Raw genomic sequence first — 14,182 nt, 5'->3', positions numbered from 1 at the left:
GGCTCTCTAATGCCTTGTAGATCAACTTAAAGAGAACACGACGAACTCTTGCTGATCGTTTTTTTCCCTCCTAACCATTAAATTGGTGGTTTTCAATCCTGCCTGTGCATTACATCACTTAATTTTTTTTTAAGCTAAGCTTTTAAAAACATAAACTTCTAGGCTCCATCCCAGACCAATTAAATCTGAATGTAGGCTTGAAGCCCAAGAGTACATATATTTTAAAAAGTTTCCCAGGTGATTCCAAATGTCCGGTGAGGGTTGAGATTCACTGCGCTTGATGCAGAATGGGGCTAATCACTGATGTGGGTAAGAATCTGGTTTGGGCTCAGGCATGACACCTGAGTGTTCTAAGGTACACAATGCATTTCTTTCTGTTCTTCAAGATAATTAGCCGTGACAACTGAAACATAGGAAAGAAATCCTGAAAGCACATTCATCTTTTGAAATTTAGTTAAGGGCTCCCTAGGTTGCTAGAAATTAGTCTGATATTGATAACTTCGCTTCATAAATACCTCGTGGGGAAAATCTCACTCATTATAAGTCCCCCTAAGCCTCTGTTGAAAGGAATTGTGTAAGTGGTATGAGACTCCAGTTTTCTTCTGTGTAGACCCTTGTGTGAAGCCCTGCACTTTGAGCAGAGTAATATAGAAGTAGAAGACAAAGTCCCAATCTTAAAGTTTGATTCATAGACTGAGATGCCCCTCCTGGAAGGCACAAGAGGATGTTAATAGGCCTTAAAGTGGGTACACAGCTACCACAGAGCTGCTTCATGTTCGAGATGACCCAGCCCAGTGTGTTTAGTCTGAAAAGTGTTAAGCAGGGAAAGGATGTGGCTAATAAAACAGAAGGCACAATCTGTGAAGATGGATAGGCATTTATGAAAGCTTAGAGTAATGTGTCTCTGGCTTATTAATGATTACTATAATAGCTATTACTCATCGAGAGCCTGCCATGTGTGGGGCAAGGTGCTGGGTGCCTTGTAGACAGCTCTGCCATGTAAATGTTAATGCATTTTAAGGTGAAAATGTAAGTTAAGAGAGGTTGAGCTAGTTGTTCCAAGCTGCACAGCTAGAAAGTGGCAGCCAGTATCCAAGGAAGAGCTCCCTTGCATTAAAGCCAGGACCAAGGGACTTTATTTGGATTAGAAGAGAGATGGAATTATGGATGTACCGACGGTCATGAGGTCAACTGGTCCAGTGGAGCTGGTTAGTAGGGAGTCTTGAAATCACTAATTGACTTGGAAGGCATCTAACAGCCACTGGAGACTGAAGAACATTCTTCTTGAAATACATTATCTCTGCTTCCTGTGCAACAAATTGGAGGAGGGGGAGAGCTGAAGGAATAGACAAGCAAAAATGATAGTGTGGTTGTATATGGGAAAGACCCAGGAGATGCAAGAAACAGCATTTGTCTATTCATGTATTAACAAAATCTTTTTTTTTTTAATTTTATTTGAGACGGGGTCTCCCTCTGTCACCCAGGCTGGAGTATAGTGGCTTGATCTTGGCTCACTGCAACCTCCACCTCCGGGGTTCATGTGATTCTCATGTCTCAGCCTCCCAAGTAGCTGAAACTACAGGCGTGCACCACCAAGGCTGGCTAATTTTTTGGTATTTTTGGTAGAGATGGGGTTTCACCAAGTTGGCTAGGTTGATCTCAAACTCTTGACCTTAAGTGATCCATCCACCTCAGCCTCCCAAAGTCCTAAGATTACAGGCATAAGCCACCGTGCCCAACCAAGGAAATCTTTATTTAAGATTGTATAAGCACCTTTCTTATGCCAGGTATCATGCTCAGCCCTGGGGATACATTATCAGCACTAGATATTTTCAAGCCCAGTATGAGCCAAAAGGATAACATAATACATTTCCTTTAACCCATCATCCAGTCCCAACAATTATCAACATTTTTCTGATCTTTGTTTTATTACTCCTCCCCACCTTTTTTTCTTTTTTTCCTGAAGTAACTTAAAGCAAACTCCAGACAGTGTATTATTTCACCTGTAAAAGAATGTATCTCTAACAGATAAATTCTTCATTATGTGTCTCTAACAGATAAGGCGAGTTTCGGCATGGCATTTTTTGCTAATCCATAGCTTTGAATTTTAAGTTTAATTTTTATAAGTTTGTTTATACCTCAAAAGAAAATGTGGACCTATAAGTTAGTTCTCACCCGTTGTTAATGGAACCTCAGTTATAACATTAGCAAGTTTTGAGATTGTTTTGTTGTTACTGAGACAAGGTCTGGCCCTATCACCTAGGCTGGAGTGCAGTGGTGCCATCTCGGCTCACTCCAACCTCTACCTCCCAGGCTCAAGCCATCCTTCCAGCTCAGCCTCCTGAGTAGCTGGTACTGCAGGTGTGCACCACTACACCTGGCTAATTTTTGTCTTTTTTGTGGAGACAGGGTTTCACCATGTTGGCCAGGCTTATCTGATGAGCTCAAGTGATCTGCCTGCCTTGGCCTCCCAAAGTGCTGGGATTATAGGCGTGAGCCACTGTGCCTAGCCAGGTTTTGCTGATTTTGAAACGTGTTTTTTCTATCCTCTTCATCTTCCTCTTTGTCTTATCATCAATGCTGGGAATAATAAAAGCTACCATACTAATTGTTTTACCTATGTGTGCATAAAATTCTTACACCATTCCAAAGAGGTAGGAATTATTTTCCCTATATTGCTGATGAAGAAGATGAGGGCCATCAGTTTTTATAAAATTTATATGAAATCTGGGACTTGCTATGTGTCCCACTTGCTACATGTGGCTATGAAACTGTGCCCTTTCTACAATGTCCAGGTGTCAAAAGCATGTCTCCTTTATAGAGGCTGAACTTCACATTATTGGTGTATATATAAAGAAAATAGAGGCCAGGCGTGGTGGCTCACTCCTGTAATCCCAGCACTTTGGGAGGCCAAGGCGGGTGGATCACCTGAGGTCAGGAGTTGGAAGCCAACCTGGCCAACGTGGCAAAACCCCATCTCTACTAAAAATACAAAAAATCAGCCAGGCATGGTGATGGGCGCCTGTAATCCCAGCTACTCGGGAGGCTGAGGCAAGAGAATCGATTGAACTTGGGAGGCGGAGATTACAGTGAGCCAAGATCTCGCCATTGCACTCCAGGTTGGGCAACAAGAGAGAAACTCCATCTCAAAAAAGGAAAAAGTAAAAGAAAATACTCTAGAGAAGAATTACAAATTCACATGACTGTGGCGTCGCTCATCAAGGCACTTAACAATGGGGTAGGGAGTGAAGGTGGTAGGAAAGGGTGGGCTTATGGAACTAGACAGCTGGAGCCTGCTAGAGTTGACAGTCTCTTTACTACCTGAGGCAAGGAACCATTGCTGCCAGAACTTTTAATTTTTCAAGAGAAGTTGGAACTCTTTATTTTATTTGAAGGTTACTGTTTTTTATAATACGCCCTGGGCCAAACAATATGCATCATGGACTTTCTAGCCTACTGGCTGCCTGTTCATGATTTCTGCTTTACAGCAACTTTCAAAATAAATTCTAGGTAAAAATATAGTGATACTGGGCACTGTGCTTAGAGTTATTTTTTGTAATTTAATCAGCAGCATGTTCACACAACAGCTAATAGTTTACATGGAATATTGAAACTAAATGTTTTTTGTAATTTCCATATTTATGTGACAACTGTTTCTCTAGCCCTTTCTGGTAGACAAAAGATCTCAAAAGACATGGCACCTAAAGAAGCATAAAATATTAAATGATATATTTTTACATAAAATATAAATACTGTATTCAAATATAAAACATGGGCCCACTTCTGGCAGAGTTATGAGGGTGTTCCCTGATGGGAATATAGTCATGGCTTGAGACTCTTTAGAGATCAGAGTACCCTAGAAAGGGCCACCCATTCAATGAACATGGGACTCCACCAGAGTTTTCTTCCCTGAATTCATATCCTTGTTTCTTCTTATCATCTCCTGCCTCCTCTGCCCCCCTCACCCTCCTCTTCTGCCCTCCTGAACATCTACTCCCCACCTAACACATAAGTACACAGGTGCAGACAGACGCCACCCCCATAGAAGTCAAGGGGGAGCGTGTGGGGCTGCTCCTTCGAAGCTCCCTGTGTGTGAGAATCCCTCTCTTGTCTCTTGGGCTCTGCCTCCTGTAATGTTAGGCTTTTCTATACCTAAAGCCTCACATTCCATCAATTTCTCCTCTCTCTCACCCAGTCATCCAAGGCAAAGCTTCATTTACTATCTTAAGTATTTGGAGTTTTTTCTGATCAAGGAATGTCTCAGGTGTCACTGATGCTCAGCCTTCTGCTAACAGTAGTGAACCCCATTCTGCATACTGGGAAAACAACCCCACAAATTCAGAAACACCGAAGAGGCATTTTGAGCATAGTTTGATGACCTAGTTTTATTTTAAAATAGAAATAAGCCATAGACTTTGCATATTAGAACCAATGCCTTCTTTTTATTTCAGTAAATTCCCCTGTGGTGGGCAGACTCATTCACATCATTCCGTGGCCCTCTGGCCTACATTGAGCTTTGTTGTTGCTTTGCTGGGTGTTTTTTAAGCTGTAACATTTAAATATTTCAAGTTCTCTTTGGAGGATTTAGAAAGGAAGGGCTGATTGAACTTGATTGAGCTTGACATTGTGGTCAGTCTCTTTTAAAAATCTGTATCTGTTCTTCATCCATCCTTGTCTTCCCGGTAACATAGGGTAAGCTTTGAAGGATAAAGTAAATCACAGAAACACTGCCCAGCCTGGGCAGGGGAACTCTTGTTCCGCTCAGGAATGATGGTGGGGTGGGAGGAGCCAGAGAACATAAACTTGAGACAGACTCATCTCCACCTCATTGCTTTATCTGAGCTACTTGCTCCTTGTTCTAAGTCTGGGGGAGAGAAAGGGAACATCTGCAGGCAGGATGGGGGAAGGTGGTATGAAATGAAGGGCCACACACCTATTTGTTGGTTGGTATCAGTACCCACAGGGGCAAAGCAACAAAAAGAAGTACCGTCTGCTTTGAAAATTGCCTTTCTGGCCAGGTGCCATGGCTCACATCTATAATCTCAGCACTTTGGGAGGCCAAGGCGGGCAGACCACTTAAGCTCAGGAGTTTGAGACATGTCTGGGCAACATAGGGAGACTCCATCTCTACAAAAAATACAACAATTAGCCAGGCGTAGTGGCACATGCCTGTAGTCCCAGCTACTTGGGAGGCTGAGGTGGGAGGATCATCTGAGCCTAGGAGGTTGAGGCTGCAGTGAGCCGTGATCATGCCACTGCACTCCGTCTTGGACACTAGAGTAAGACCCTGTCTCAAAAAAAAAAAAACAAAAAACAAAAAAAAACTGCCTTTCTGCTCATAAAGATGTTAGAAATTAAACTGAAAAATTAGAAACAGGCCACAGAAACATTCAGATAAGAATTGAGTTGGATTACATCAAAACAAAATTTTTAAAATAGTTGAGTTGGATAAGAGATATAAACAAAGATGGATAATTGTGTTTATTGTTTAAGGAAGGGAAATTTTAGAAAATTAAAATAATTGTAGGCTCCCTCACCTCCAGCACAAATTCTGTTTGCTGGAACAAGTATTATTGTGATATTAGTGAACTAGCACTTCTCAAGGAACTGGAATATGTGGTGCCTGAGAGAAGGTATTATATCCACACCTGTGTCTTTGTTTTGGGTAATGGGAAGTGTTGGCTGCAGCATTTACTGAGCCAAGTTTTGTTTGTCCTATTTTTAGCATTTAATTCTGGCAGAGCCCCTCCCAAAGTCGGGGGAGGGAGAGACCCCCCCCAAAGTCGGGGGAGGGAGAGACCCCCATGTCATTCTAATTGTTCACATTCCTTTACAAATCCTCCAGAAATAACCAAGCAGGAACTTGGAGTCCACGGTTTACATTTAGGTTGGGACCATTTGCTCCAGAGGGAAGGGCCACTGTGTTCTGTCTTCTGGCAAGTTGCAGAGTCCTGGCTGAGGAAGGGGCCCTGCCTAACAAATAGCAGAATCCATTTCTAGTTGATATTAATTAGATCTAAGACACACGGGGCTCTTTGAATGTCAGGCTTGTGAGGAAATAGCTCTTTTGCTTGGCACCCTGCAAAAGATTACAAAGCCAATGTTTAATATTAGTTACTATTATTGGAACTTTATCTCCAACACAGTTTTACAAGGACAGCTTTGGGGTCTCATTTTATAGAGGAAGAAACAGGGTCAGAAGACTCAACTGAGTTGCCCACTCACATAGGTAATTAGTCAAAGAACAATAATTTGAATCAAATTTTGTCTAGCTCCAAAATTTATATTCTTTTCAACCCAGAGACAAGGAAGAACTTACTGCCTATGATAGAATGGTAGTTGGTGGAGTTACAGAGCTATTTATCTGAGCCTCAGACCACTTGCAGCTCAGCCACTGTGGAACTCTGGGGGACTTAATTAACCTCTCCAAGCCTTGGTTTGCCCATTCGTAAAACAGAGGTAGCAGTCTAGACTCACTAAAGTTATTGTAAGGTGCAAATGAGATGGCATGTTAATGTCCCTAACAATTTGTAGGTACAATAAAACTGTCTTTCCTTCTGTCTCACAGCTAGTGTTTTTTATTGATCACAGGCATCCTATGGCCCAGTTTGAAGTAATAAATCCAGTTCTTCATCAGTAGGCATGTAATTTGCAATGGATGCTCACTGCTTTTCTGTTTGGGTCAAAAGACTTACCTTCCTTGAAAGTTTTTCTTTCCTAGCCAAAGATAAAACCCCATAGTGAATTAAATATGATTGCTTTTCATCATTAATGGCAGCCCCTACTAACTCTTGAATTCCAGCTTTTCAGTGCAAATAAATATTGCATCTTCATTGTTGAGAAGAATCTGATTCCACCTTTGGAAGGCACTTCCTTGGAGATAAGAAGTTTCTTCCATAAATCCTGCTTTTGTAAGGTTGAGACCCACTCACCACATTGCTGGTGGAACATGGACTGGGCAGATTCAGAGATGTCAGTGTACTCTTTTGCTCTGATTATCTGAAAGGAATGCCTGGGTCATTCCTTTCAATTCCCTGGATTAGTCCTTCCAAAACAGAAAGTAAAAGGTACTAGAAAGGCATAGTCTTTTTTGCTGTAAACTCCAACTTAGGAAATAGGATAGTTTAGAGTCCACTACACAGACTGATCTATAGAGTGGTGCTATTTATAGGGATGTCAGAAAAAAATACAGGATTAATTAATATTTATTGGGATATACTTATAGTAAAAAAGTATTCATTGTTTTCCTGAAATTCAAATTTAACTGGGCATCCTGTATTTCCTATGCTTTTATTCGTTGAATCTGGCATCCCTAGCCAGTTATTGGGTGCCTACTGTGCTGCGCAGCAAGTCAGAAAGGTAAGGTGCTAGGGAGTTTCCCCGGGATGGAGCTAAGAGCACGAGTTCTCAAATCAGACGACCTGGGTTTGAACTTAGCTTTGCTGCTTACCAGCTGTATAGACTTGGGCAAGTTAATGATTTTGGCTAAACTACGATTTCTTTGTCTCTGAAATGGGGATAGGAAGAGCACTTACTTCCTGGAATGATCATGAGGACCCCCTAAGTTCAGCAAATATTTGTTGAGCACTTACATGTGAATCAGCACTGTCCTCGGCTCATGTCCTGGTCACACAGTCTCTGCCATAGAGTAAGTGGTGATAGATTTACTAAGCAAAAACAAACCAACAAACAAACAAAAACAAATGCAAAGTGGTGCGAAATTCAAGTAAGAAGGAACATGGCACAGTGAAGGGTGGGGACATACTGTTTCTCTGAGCGTTTATTGTTCTAGTGAGATGACAATTAGCAGAGACACAGATGCCATGGAGGACCGAATACAGTGCTGTCTGAGAGAAGCACAGAGGGGGCAGCCAGCAGCTGGTGCTCAGGCCGTGGCTGGCAGGGAGCCTGCATGATGCACTTGGGGGACATGAAGAGACCACTAGAACTAATGAGTAAGAAGAGGTTGGTGGTGGCTGGTCAGAGAGGGCATTGTGAAAGGTGGAAAGAGCATGAAGGGCTTAGAGGCCTTGGAATTTTATCCCAAGAGAGGATGAAAAATCACTGGAATTTTAAACAAAGGAAGAGTGTTGTCTGACTCTGGTTTTAGAACCATTCTTACTACTGGGGGAAGATAATGATGCATGCCTGGAGGAAGCGCGGAGATGTATATAGAGGCTCTTGCAAGAGAGGATAGTGGCTTAGGGGTAGTTAAAAGTGGAGGTGATAGCAGTGGGCAGGGGCCGGCAGCTGAAGCGGGACCCAGAGAGGCCGGAGAGTGCCAAGGCATTTGGATGTGCGGGCTCTGGTGTCCAGGGTGAAGCAGAAGTGCGACACCCACCTGTGGGCATTGCAGAAGGATAGTGGCAGCAGTGGCTGGCTGGGGCCTGGGCTGGCAGACCAAGAGCGCCCTCTGTCACTGAGTAATGTGAAAGAGCACAGCCAAGCAGATGAGGACTGTGTGGACACCGGGCCAGACACCAGGAGTAATGGCTGCTGGGGGCCTGGCTGGACTGAGATCAGGAGAAGCTGCTCAGAGAGAGTAAGGAGCTGGCTGACCTGGCCCACGTGCACCCTACCAGCTGTGCTCCTAAAGGCCTGAACCCCAACCTCCTGGTGACCTGGGGCCCAGTGCTGGCAGGCTCCGGTTGCTGGTCTGTGGACCCCGCAACCCATCTGGCCACGCACCCCTGGTTGTCCTGCTCGGGCAGCATGTCCATGTGGCTTGCCGGACACTCCTAGGGCTTGGGACCCCCATCTCTGCACTAGGGCATGGCCCCTGCGTTCCCACCCAGCCTGGGGGCTCCCTGCTGTCGCCCTACCAGTTTGTCAGGGACTCCCAGTCGGGCCAGCTGTTGGTCATTCCCAGAGATCACCTGCCTCACTTTGCGGAGCTGATGGAGCGGGCCACCGTGCTGCCCCTTTGCCCCGCCCTGTACTCTCCAGGCCGCAGCCCCCTGCACCAGGCCCAGCAGTTGCAGCTCTTTTCGCTGCAGCACTTCCTGCAGCCGCAGGAGTTCCTGTACCTGCAGCAGCGGGCGGCCCAGGCCCTGGAACTGCAAAGAAGCACCCAGCTGGAGCGGCTGAAGGCGCAGAGGAGTACCAGGCAGAGATGGAGGAGAAGTGGAGCAACTGGGGCCTGGGAGCCGCGGGAAAGGCTGGCCTGGCCACCGCTTGCCCTGGAATGCTGCTGCGAAAGCCCCCCGCCTGGCTGCCGGCCCTGCGAGCATCTATGGCAAGGCCGTGAGCCCGCCGCCATCGCCCCTCGCGTCCCCTGTGGCCGCCCTGAAGGCCAAGGTCATCCCAGCCGCTGGAGGACGTGTCCAAGGCGCCTGCCTACACCTACCCTGCTACCCCTAGCTCCCACCCCACCAGCCCGCCTCCCCCCTCCCTGCTGTCCACCCCGGGTATCACCCGCAAGGAAGAGACCCCCGACAACGTGGTCGAGAAGAAGGACTTGGAGTTGGATAAGGAAGCCCCCAGCACTTTCCAGGCCTTGTTCTCAGATATGCCGCCCAGGTATCCGTTCCAAGCCCTGCCACCGCACTACGGGAGGCCCTACCCTTTCCTGGGGCAGCCCACAGTGGCCGCCGATGCGGATGGCCTGGCCCCTGATGTGCTGCTCCCAGCTGATGGGACCAAGCGCCTGACACTCTCGCCCAAAGACAAGCTCATCCTCCTGTCCCCCTCCAAGATCCCAGAGCCGCTGCGGGAGGACCCGGAGGAAGAGCCGCTGGCCGAACGGGAGGCGAAGGTGGAGGTGGAGGATGTGGACGAGCGCCTCGCGAGCTGCCGCCTCTGGAGTTGCCGCTGCCACTGCCCGCCATGGAAACCATGGCTACCCCGAGCCCTGCAGGCGGATGCAGAGGTGGCCCGTTGGAGGCCCAGGCGCTGAGTGCCACCGGGCAGTGCTGCACCGAGCCCTCTGAGTGCCCAGACTTTGCGGAGGGGCCTGAAGCACGCGTGGATTCCCCGGGCCGGACAGAACCCTGCACAGCCGCATTGGACCTAGGGGTGCAGCTGACACCCGAGACGCTAGTGGAGGCCAAGGAGGAGCCAGTGGAGGTGCCTGTGGCGGTTCCTGCGGCAGAGGCAGCGCCGGAGGAAGGCCTGGCCCAGGCGGCCCCGAGCGAGCCCCAGCCCAGCCTAGAAATGTCAGACTGTGACGTGCCCGCCGGGGAGGGAGAGTGCCCGAGACTGGAGCCCCGGGAGGCCGTGCCTGTGCCCGGCAGCACCTGCTACCTGGAAGAGGCAAGCTCTGAGCAGTTCCTGCCCGGCCTGGAAGACCCACTGGCTGGCATGAACACCCTGGAGGCGGCCATGGAGCTGCCCCAGGCCAGGCCTCTGCCCTCCCCAGGTGCTACTGGAGTCCAGGCCTTGGAGAAGCTGGAAGCTGCCGAGAGCCTTGTCTTGGAGCAGAGCTTTCTGCACGGCATCACCCTGCTGAGCGAGATCGCAGAGCTGGAGCTGGAGAGGGAGGAGCAAGAAGGTGGGAGGTGCGGAGCGGGCCCTGGTGGCGCGGCCCTCACTGGAGAGCCTGCTGGCAGCCGGCAGCCACATGCTGAGGGAGGTGCTGGATGGGCCCGTGGTGGGACCCTCTCAAGAACCTGCGGCTCCCACGGGAGCTGAAGCCCACAATAAGTACAGCTGGGTGCGCAAGAAGGAGGAGCGGATGTACCCCATGAAGTCCTCCGTGGAGGACATGGGCGTCCTGGAACTGGACTTCAGAATGTGGCGGGCCGAGGTCCAGCACCAGTACAAGGAGAAGCAGCATGAGCTGGTGAAGCTGCAGCGGCGCCGGGACTCCGAGGACAGGCACGAGGAGTCCCATGGAAGCTTGGCACGCAGGCCGTGGAAACAGACCCACGCCCCCGAGCGCCCTGTCGCCCGCCCCCAAGAGGGGGAAGAACTGCAACAGTAGCGGAAAGCTGAGCAGCAAATCTCTGCCGACATCAGATGACTATGAGCTGGGAGCAGGAATAAGGAAGAGACACAAAGGGCCCAAGGAGGAACACAATGCCCTCACTGGAACAGGGAAAGCCAGGGAGAGGAACCAGACTTGGGATGAACACGAGGCTTCGTCTAACTTCATAAGTCAGCTGAAGATTAAGAAGAAGAAGATGGCCAGCGACCAGGAGCAGTTGGCAAGCAAGCTCGACAAAGGCCCTCTCCCTCACCAAGCAGGACAAGTTGAAGTCACCCTTCAAGTTTTCAGACAGTGCTGGAGGGAAATCAAAAACTGGCAGGGGCTGCAGCAAGTACTTAACTCCTTATGACAGCCTGCTGGGCAAGGACAGGAAGGTGCTGGCCAAAGGCCTCCGGCCTGTCTCTGAAATCTTCCAGAGAAGGTAAACACAAAAGGGCCGCCAAAGCCAGGAAGATAGGGGTGGGGTTCGAGGCCAGAGGCCAGCCCAAGTCGGCCCATTCCGCGTTTGCCTCCGAAGTGAGCAGCTACTCTTACAATACAGACTCAGAGGAAGACGAAGAATTCCTGAAGGAGAGTGGCCCGCCCAAGGCCCCTCCGGCTAGCTCCAAACTGATGCCTTCCCTCCTGTGTGGCATGGTGGCAAAGGACAGCAAGGCAGCTGGCGGCCCCTAGCTGACCAAGAGGGCCTGGCACACACCCCCTCCTCCGCCCCCTCCCGGACTCTGAAACCTAAGCCAGCCACCAGCAGGAAGCAGTGGTTTTGTTTGCTGCCTCGAGAGGCTAAGGTGCATTCCTCCTTCAGCGACTCTTCGGAGGATTCATTTGACTAAGGTTACTATCTCCAAACACAAAATACTTTCTGTGTTTCCTAGCGAGAGAGTGCCTGCGAGTGAGCGAGAAGGAAGCGAGTGGGCGCACGGGAGAGATGGTGGGTGAGGAGGCCCGTGCGGATGGCCGCAGGAAGGCCGCCATCTGGGTTCTTGGCAGTGTAGCCTGCTGTATCGGCCAAATTATTTTTGTTTTTGCTTTGATTTGTACTGTATCGTTGTGATAATATCGCCGGCTAGCTCTTTTTGAGCTGTTATATGGACTGCTTCTGAGTCTGCATTTTTCTCCACTTTCCTTCCTCTCCGCCCTCCTCCCCCTACCCCGAGTTCCTCCCCACCCCCATACTCACCTTTTCTGCCCACCCAGAGACCCCAGGCTGGGGTCGGGCTCTCTTTGGGCACGGGCCCAGTGGGGGCTTCCCGAGAAACATTTTATAAATGGAATTCTGTCATGTGGGCGTGTGACTTGATGTTTGTACTGCGATTTTGATAATACCAAACTTTATTAAACATACTGAGTTCATTTTTAACAACAACAATAAAACAAAAAGTGGAGGTGATAAAAATGGTTGCAAATTCCTGGGAAGTAGGTATTGATAAAGAGGTCAAAGGCTCACAAAGGCACTCTTTTTAAAGCCTCTGTTTTAATACACTCATGTAACTGTTTACTCAGATCAAAAGATAGAACATACTAGCAACCTGGAAGTGCCCCTTGTGCCCCTTTCATATCACTGTCCATCCAACCATGGTTAATAAATCTCCAGACTTCTAAAAGCGTAGATTATCTTTGATTTCTTTTGAACTTGATACAAATGGAATCTCATGGAATATGCTCTTTTGCTTCTGTTTTTTTTTTTTTTTTTTGCTTAGTATTATGATTGTAAGATTTAAATATATTGTTCTTTTTATTGCTGCAAAATAGTGGATTATGTGATGATATTGCCATTTCTTTATCCATTCTGTGCATGAGCATTTGAGTGGTTACTGACTTTTGGTTAATAGTGTCACTATTAATATTCTAGCATATGTCTTTTGGTAAAGTAAAATAAATCTATATATATATAGCATATATGTATATACACACACACATATATATATGCTTCTTGGGGGGGTTATATACTTAGTAGTGGAATATGAGAATCATAAGAATGTTCAGTCAGTAGATACTGCCAGACAGATTTCCAGAACAGTTGTAGCAACTGATACTCCAACCAGCAGTATATAAGAGTTTTGGTTGCACTATATCTTTACCAACACTCGATGCTGTTTGTCAGCTTTTTCTTTATCCTTTAAATATGCGAAAGGAAAACAAAATCTCAGGACCCCAAACTCAGTTTGCCAAAGGGAAAAGTTATGCTTGGAAATTGAGTCTTGCAAAAAGCTGCCTTTCCTTTTGTTCCTAGACAGATAGCTGCAAGACAGAAGGCCTCCTGTCTCCCAAGGGGGCCTCCCTCACCCTGACAATGTAAATTAACAGCTCTTCACAGGTACAAGACCACAGAAGACTAGAAATCACCCCCACCTACTCTCCCCCCACCCCACCACCCTAAGATAAGGTCATATTTGTCATCTTCCTCTACTGTTTGTTTATTTTATCTTATGTAAAGTGCAGATTTACTGAGCGCCAGACAAATACAGAGTTGACTGTTCCCTCTTCCCCACCTTTTCACACAACATGTGATACCCTCCCTCTTTTTTCCCTTTCCCCTTTCTTCCCCCTCTTGCCCCTTTTCCCCTTTAAATATTGAAGTCCTAAAAACCTTCCCTAGAAAAAGTGCAAGCCACATAGCCTACTGTGACTTGCATCTCTTTCCCAGGCATTTCCTCAACCTTGGCAAAATAAACCTCTAAACTGATTGAGACCTGTCTCAGATACTTTTTTGGTTTCCAAATATATTTAACTATTGCAGTCACTGCTTCCATGGGTTAAGCTTCATACTTTAACCAGGGTTTCTTTGTCTTTCTTTTGCATCCTTAAGATATATAAAATCTTACAAATTCTTTCTCTGCCTTCAGATAGAAAGACTGGTTTGGCTTTTGACAACAAACATTTAGGGGGTACGAAGGAGCTTGAAGAGATGGCTAGCTCACAGTGTCTGCCATCAGGAGACACATAGCATGCATTTCTGGGCCAGATGGACAAATGCTCTTGAACCTACTGGTCAGGAGCAGGGAGCCTCACACAGGGTTGGAGGTTTCTTCCAATCTTCTAGTCTAATTGTTAGCCTTAGACCTTTCTGCTAGTTGAGAAGATTCTTTCTTTGAAGCATTTGTTCATACACAAGTAGCCTTATTTAGCCCTTCCTGACAAACTTGATGACTTAAGGAAAATACATTTGACTCTGAAATTTAATTCAACTGCTGAGCTGCCTGAGAATTTCCAGATATTTATTTCTGATTGCTCGGTGGCTTTAAAACAGTAACTAAA

General features: G+C 47.2%; 1 protein-coding gene and 1 pseudogene across 1 annotated transcript in view; both read left to right on the top strand.

Moving 5' to 3' along the window:
- TBC1D9 (TBC1 domain family member 9) overlaps positions 1-14,182 on the top strand; it is a 135,703-nt gene that overhangs the window by 102,741 nt on the left and 18,780 nt on the right. The gene's annotated exons all lie outside the window — the stretch shown is intronic.
- On the top strand, positions 8,476-13,623 carry LOC130541462 (trinucleotide repeat-containing gene 18 protein-like; annotated as a pseudogene).

Source organism: Pan paniscus, chromosome 3 (genome assembly GCF_029289425.2).
Source record: "Pan paniscus chromosome 3, NHGRI_mPanPan1-v2.0_pri, whole genome shotgun sequence".
NCBI classification, from domain to species: Eukaryota; Metazoa; Chordata; class Mammalia; order Primates; family Hominidae; genus Pan; species Pan paniscus.
This window is presented reverse-complemented; position numbering and strand designations above follow the sequence as displayed.